Below are 7,011 nucleotides of genomic sequence, written 5' to 3' on the forward strand. Positions count from 1 at the left end.
AGGGTGTTTTAAACACGTAGCTTGAAAGACAGACTCCAAGAAAAACAAGCAGAAGATATATTTCTTAATTTCAGCCTTTATCCCAAGTTAACCCATACTCAGAGTACATCTCACACATCCTGTCATTCACTATGCTTTTGTTCCACACTACAGAAATGTGACAGCATAAACTCCCTGCAGATTCTTTAGAGGAATGACGTGGACAGCTACTAGAATACAAGAACACAAGATGCTGAAACACATTCAAGGGAGAATGGTATCAAGTGTGAGAACACGGTGGCCCTGATCTGTCTGCTCAAGCCCCTGTCAAACACAGCACAGAAGGTTGTTCCACATGGAGGATGCTGCCATACCACTCTGAAACTAGGTATGAATTGCAGAAATCCTGGATTTAAAGCTATTGCCTGGCAGGAAGGTAGGCAGGCAAATGCAGATAGAGAGACTGAGTGTTTAACAGTGCAGAAGAGCCTGCTACTCTCACCAACAGAGGCGGGAAGAATCTTAGGACAGCTGGCAAGATACAGCAGCTGCCCAGAAGAGAGGCTAGCAGTGTACTGGTATTTACTAGTCTTGTTAACTTCTCTCAATTGTCAAGCACATGGAAACGTTTTCTTTCTCACCCTGATTAGTACGCTTAGTAGAGTCATGCAACTGAAAGCACTCCAGTTGTTTCCCAGTCATGATCTTGAGTCACATCAGAAGCTGGTACAGTGACTGTACTGCTTATTAAATCAGGCTTTCAAACATCTGGCTTTTCATAAAAAAATAATGAGAACTCATAATGTCAGGCTGCATATTCTAAGTGATGAAATGCGATGTAAGTTATATGACACGCATGTACTGTTTTAAAATGAAGAACCACAAACAAAGATTAGCTATTAATCCAAACAAGAAGTATCCCAATTGCAATCAATTCAGTAAAACACATGTAATTGTCAACTGACACCTTTTGGCTCACATTAAAGGAATCCTATCATTTAAATTGAAGATGAGAAGTGTTCTTGGAGGAATGACAGCGTGATCAAGAAAATGTAAGTTAAAAGCATTCACCCAAACTTGCTTTACCAAGCCTGCAAAGATTAAATATTTTAAGTGCAAGACGCATCTACGAAATAAAGATCAACTTATTTTGAGATTATCTTGAGAGAAGCTACAATAATACAAACTACATACTAACACACACAAACATATTTCTTGGCATAAAACATTGTTATCCTTATTGCAGAGATGTTTTTCACGGAATTTCATAACTTTTATTAAACTTCACCAAATAATCATATTATTTTTCTTTGAATATACAGTTTCTCTGTATACCAAGAGGAAAAAAAAAAAAAGCAGCCAACAAAACCTTTAAGGTACCCATTTTCCTTGATAGAGGTTCTCCAAGCCTTCAAGCAAAACATTTCACAAGAGACATCTAGGGGCAGAGCCTCCTGGGTATGCACACATTTTGGGGGAGGAAAAAGGGGAAGGGGAGGGACTGCACAGAAAAGGTCTCATCAGACCAGCCCAGCACCTTCTCTTTTCGCACAGAGCTCCACAGCTGCTTGCAGAACATGCACAGCCAGTGAACCATGTTGCTTCATTTCAAAAACCACTGCTATGCCAAACCCTAGAGCAGTACTTCGGAACTATTCATTTCAGTAACCCTGACATCAGTTTTTCCAAAGACTACTGATGCTGTAAGTTGGAGAGCTAAGCAGTAAAGACAATATTCCTAATTAAAGAAACAGCTATTTAAACAAAAACATACTAAACGAAACGTGACGACCTCTCCAATTCAGAATCAAAAATTAGAACACAATCAAAAGAAAAACATTAATGGATTTTTAGAAGTCTGCTGGGATGGTGACTGCTTCGAAGTAAAGCAGAACATGGACCCTGAAGGAAAGTGGCAAAACTCCTTTAGCCACTGGAGTACAACACATGGTCCAGCTCTTTTTCTCCAACTCGACTGATGGTGGGTAAGGGTTACTGTGTTTTCTCCCTTCTTTTCTTAAGCAAGTAGTAGAGCATTACTTAATTTAATGAGCAAGTACTCAGAGATACTAATTGAGTTAACTTTAAAAAATAAAGTTCATATGTGCAGTACTGGGTTGAGTTTCTGTAGTTAGGATTTAAAAGATTATTTATGAGAGATGAAAAAAAAAGTATGCTGAAGGATTAATAACAAAATATGACAATCATCTGCATTTTAATATATATTTGTAGAACACTACTAATTTTATGGTTTTGCTCTGTTTTTTAAAGTAAGATGGAGTTTTGCTATTTGTAAACAATTTCCTGCAAAAGCCTTTGTTGTTTTAAGACTTCTACTTTTTTTGTTAAGCTTTAAAAAGCAGGATTTGCTCTTTTCTGTATCCATATCCCACTCCACTTGTGTCCTATATTAACTTCTCGCTGTTTTTGCAAGGCAAAATAGAATGAAGGAAGTTTGAGTGAGGAAAATAAAGTTTGTTAAAATTGAATTATTTTTCTGAGTTAAACTTTAGCTCCTTCCAAAGGATTCTAACAAAGACTTGAGACAGAAATATTACTTCCATATATAGCCATAAACTCCCTTTGACCGTATTTTCTAAGATTCAACAACCCAAACCCAAGAGCCAGGATGCACAAGAGCAATTCTAACATGCCTTAAGCAACTCGATACTGTTCTGACAAAAAGAGCTACCTCTGAGATTACCCTCACAAAAGCTGACACTCACTTCAACTCAAGGTATTAAATGGTTTCAGGGTAACCTCATACTGGAAGCAGCCTGATGATGATTTTAGTTCCACATTTTTGGAAGTGTGTTTTTGTTTAAGGTTAAGACAAGGCAAACTTCCTAATAAACAAAAACCTGAAGCTACAGAAGATGTACCTGAGCACAGTCCTACCACATCCTTTCTTCCACAACAGCCTTTGGAAGAATGAGGATGTGCTGGGCCTAAACAGAAAACTGTATAAAGGCTACTAGTGCAAAACCTACACACAAGAAACTTAAAGGCAATCTGTGGAAACCCCTAACCATATTATTGCTTCTTGGGGCTCACCTATGGTCATACTACAATGATTTGTGCTAAATTGTAAACATAATGTCATATATATGAATCTACAAAACTGCCTAAGTGAGCATTCTTATTCTAGTACAGAATTTATTTTTTTTCCTTCCCTATTTAGTGTGATTCACTTTGGCAAGGTTTAAGCTAAATAAAGAGAGCCAATCATATAAATCAGAGCAGTTTTACTGGCATTGCTAATAAAAACTTTCTAAGTAGACAAACTCCTATAAAAAACAACTACAACTGAGACCACACTAGACTGCTATCGTTCCAAGGGAGGTTCACATTCTTCTATCAGAAAGTGAAGGTTAAAATAAATCCATTATGAAATTCATATTGGGAAACAACCAACCAAAAGGCCATTCCAATTAGACATTTGGTGTGTTTTCTTATTTAGAAAAAGTCAACTCAACTCTCAGTGACACAGCTGCGAGAAACAATCTGATATATAGGCTACCTTGAGGGCCTTCCACCTCTCCCCAGCTTTGACCTTCTTGTTGCCTTCACTGGGTTGAACCCAGCATTGTGCAACTAGGGAGCTGGATAGAAACGTACCCCCAGAAAAGCCATTAGCTTTCCTTTGGATCAGCAGGACTGTGCAGGCAGGGTGTACAGGAGGCAGGGAAAAGGACTGCTTCTTTCAGCAGCAGTCAGTGGTTAGATTAGATCAAAGCATGTTGTGAAACCGCTCCGCAAAGGCAATGTACACACACAAACGAACAAGTTACAGCTGCCACACAGACGTACCTAACAGCTATGCCAAATTTAGGTTGGGGAAAAGTGTATATATAACATTCTCAAAGCTTTCTTCCTACAAGGAATTATAAAAGTCACAAAAAATTCTGCAATTCCTAATGCTAATGAAGAAAGAGAGAGCAACATGGCCTAACAGCATATTTAAAATTACTTATGTTTAAGCATTACCACAATTAAAATGCCATCAACACAATCCTCTCCACAGGAAAAAAAAAATCAGAACTTGACAGGTTCCTAATGTCTACTTAAAAACCCTATCAGACCATGAAACACGTTCGAGTTTTCATATCAAAAAATATATTTATTTGCACTATTAAAAAATGGACACAGTCCAATGCAAAAGGAAAACACAGATAGCTTCTGCAATATCAAAAGTTCAATTTTTAACATATTGCAGAAGCCTGGAAAGTAAAAAATAATACCCTACTTAACCATTCTAAATAAAGAACATTAAATAAAATTATCTCTTCTCCCTACTCAAAGTCATAGCTAAATGAAAGATTTTTAAATTAACATACAAATGTTTTTAAGAATGAATTAAAATGTGTTGACTTGCACAAATAAAGTAAACAAACATAAATCATTGTGAACAGGTTCACAGATCATAAAATTAACACATTCTAAAATGTAACGTATGATACAAACCCTCTTAAGACTTGTTGCACAGTTATTTCTAAATGCTCCATGTTGCTGAACACATGCCAGTACAGGGCCTGATCCCACAAAGATTTACACTCATACGGAGCTGTGAATAGTCCTATTATAATCAACAGGCTTACTCACAGAAAATCTACTTATCATGCACAAAATTATCCATGCATGAAAATCTTTGCCACCTTGCTTTACCTAAAATCAGTACTAGATCATCACCAGCATAACCATAATTTAATACCAAATGTGCGTATCAGAAAGGTTTCAATACTACATTAACAAAGCCACAGTTACACGTCAAAATCCACACGGATGTCACCAGTGTAGCAAACATACTTTAAATATTCCAAAATCAGAGACAATGTTACTCTTTATCTGGAAAAAAAAAGACCACTGATTCTATGGCACTAAATTATAAACTACTAGAAAGTAGGTAATTTTGAGAATTTCTATGAGAATTTCTACCACTGTACAGTTAACCCCAAAAGAACAAGGCAGAAGTTCTGCCCCTACACTATGCAACACGAGCACTGAAAAAGTGCTCACTCCACAGACTTCCGATGAAATTCACATTCAGGAAAGAAAGCACAACGCATGACTGAAGCTAGCCAGCATCTGAAAAGTACTTTTACAAGTTTATAACTTCAGTCCAACTAGTTAAAATTTTGTGAAATTTCGTGTATCACATGCATGCCTCAAGCTGAATCTTTATAAAAAATATTTCAGATAATGTCTCAAATGTTTTTTCATCTGATTTTGATGACAGTGCAGTTACACAACAAAGCTGAGCCAATCTAACAGCTGTCATTGAAAGGGGCAATCCTGCTCCCTCCTCCTAACCATGGGAGACCACCCTATCTTTTTGTACCTACCCTGATGCTCATATAAAGACATACTGGTTTATACACTCCACCAGCCCGACAATTTTTTTTCCAGTTATTAATTTTCTGCCAGGTTAACTCACTGACTGGATTTACGATAAAGACAGGGTGTCAGAAGCAGCTCCGAACAGGGTGCAGGAGTGAGCTCTTCCCTGTTCAGCATTCACAGCCTAGCTGTCTCAGCCCATCTCATATAATTTCACCCTGAAAATACACAGAAAAGAAAAATGTTGCTTTTTAAAAACTGTGATTTTTTTTTTTTTTTGGACAAGCCCTTAAATTCCTTGGGTCTCACCACTCCTCTGCTACCAGTATCTGTGAAGCACCTCTTCTCATCACTAGCACAATGCTAGGTTGTTTTACAGATGACAAACTGCTTTAGCCATCAGTTATCCTACTGGCCCAAGTGGAAAAGGTCTGTATACATGTACGAATAACAGAATTTCTGGTGTTTCTTTCCAGATTGCTTTTTAAAAAATCCTTAAAACATTATATACTAAAACCTCTGGGAGAATACAAGAAGTTGCATGCAAACATACAGAAGTTTCAAGGACCACCACAACTAAGGTACTTTGGCTCATCATACTTCACCTCTCTAGCCTATTAGCACTGTGATTTTATGCTTTTTATTAAAATATTGTACATATATATGTGTGTGTGTATATATATACACACACCTATCATTTTCTACAAAGCATCATTTCCTTCAGCACACTGGATGGAACTGCTCCATAGAAATAGGTGATACTAGTGAGACAATTTATAATATCCTTGCTCCATTTTCTGCCAAGGGCTGAAACGTGTGTAAACAAGACATGGACAGGAGGAAAAGAAAGTCATGACCATTTATGCTGTTGAATGCTATCTTGCAAAATAGGATCCTATCCTTGATCCTGACAGAGTTGTTACACAAGTCTATACAAGCTATTATCTACCAAACTTTTTTCTTTAAAAAATAGGTGATCAGTAATTACACTTCCCTCATTTGCTAGGTGCTTACTCTGACACTTTTGGGTCAGATTTACCCTAAATGATGAGTACTCAAGGCTGCAATTAAATCAATGACAGCAATACTTGGAAAATACAAAGATGGATGCAATGCTATATATTGTTTTTTTTGTTTTTTTTTTTTTAAAAAGAGTTCAATGGACATCCACACCAAACACAAATTTTCATCTGACTCCCAGGCATCAATTCTCCAACTATAAAATAAGAAGTGTCCGTTTCCTTTCCCTGAGGCATAGTGAGATAATTGTGAGAATAAGCAATGTTCAATATAGGTCACAAGGGTGAACTAATCACTTCACAGTGCTCCTGTTCCTGTGGCCAGCACAGCTCCTGACGGGAGAAGGTGGCACACGTGGGATGGAAAGGTAAGCCCCCATCAGTTACTTAAGTAACTACTAGGACAAGGTGGGCGAGAGAGGTCTGGCCTCGCCTGGGACCTAATCACTGATCAGAAAGCACAACCAGTAGGTTTCCAACTAACACAGAGTAGCCACTTTGGTGGAGAATCACTAGAGGAATGGGGGCACACAGATGTAGGACTGTCATGAAGAAAAGGCAAGCGTGATAGTAAGACTGATGAGAGAAACACTGGTTACCAACATAAGACCTTACAGCACCTTCCAGTACTTACAGGGGGCTACAGGAGAGATGGGGAAGGACCCTTGATCAAAGA

The sequence above is a fragment of the Pterocles gutturalis genome, unplaced genomic scaffold (genome assembly GCF_000699245.1).
Source record: "Pterocles gutturalis isolate BGI_N339 unplaced genomic scaffold, ASM69924v1 scaffold30477, whole genome shotgun sequence".
NCBI lineage: Eukaryota > Metazoa > Chordata > Aves > Pterocliformes > Pteroclidae > Pterocles > Pterocles gutturalis.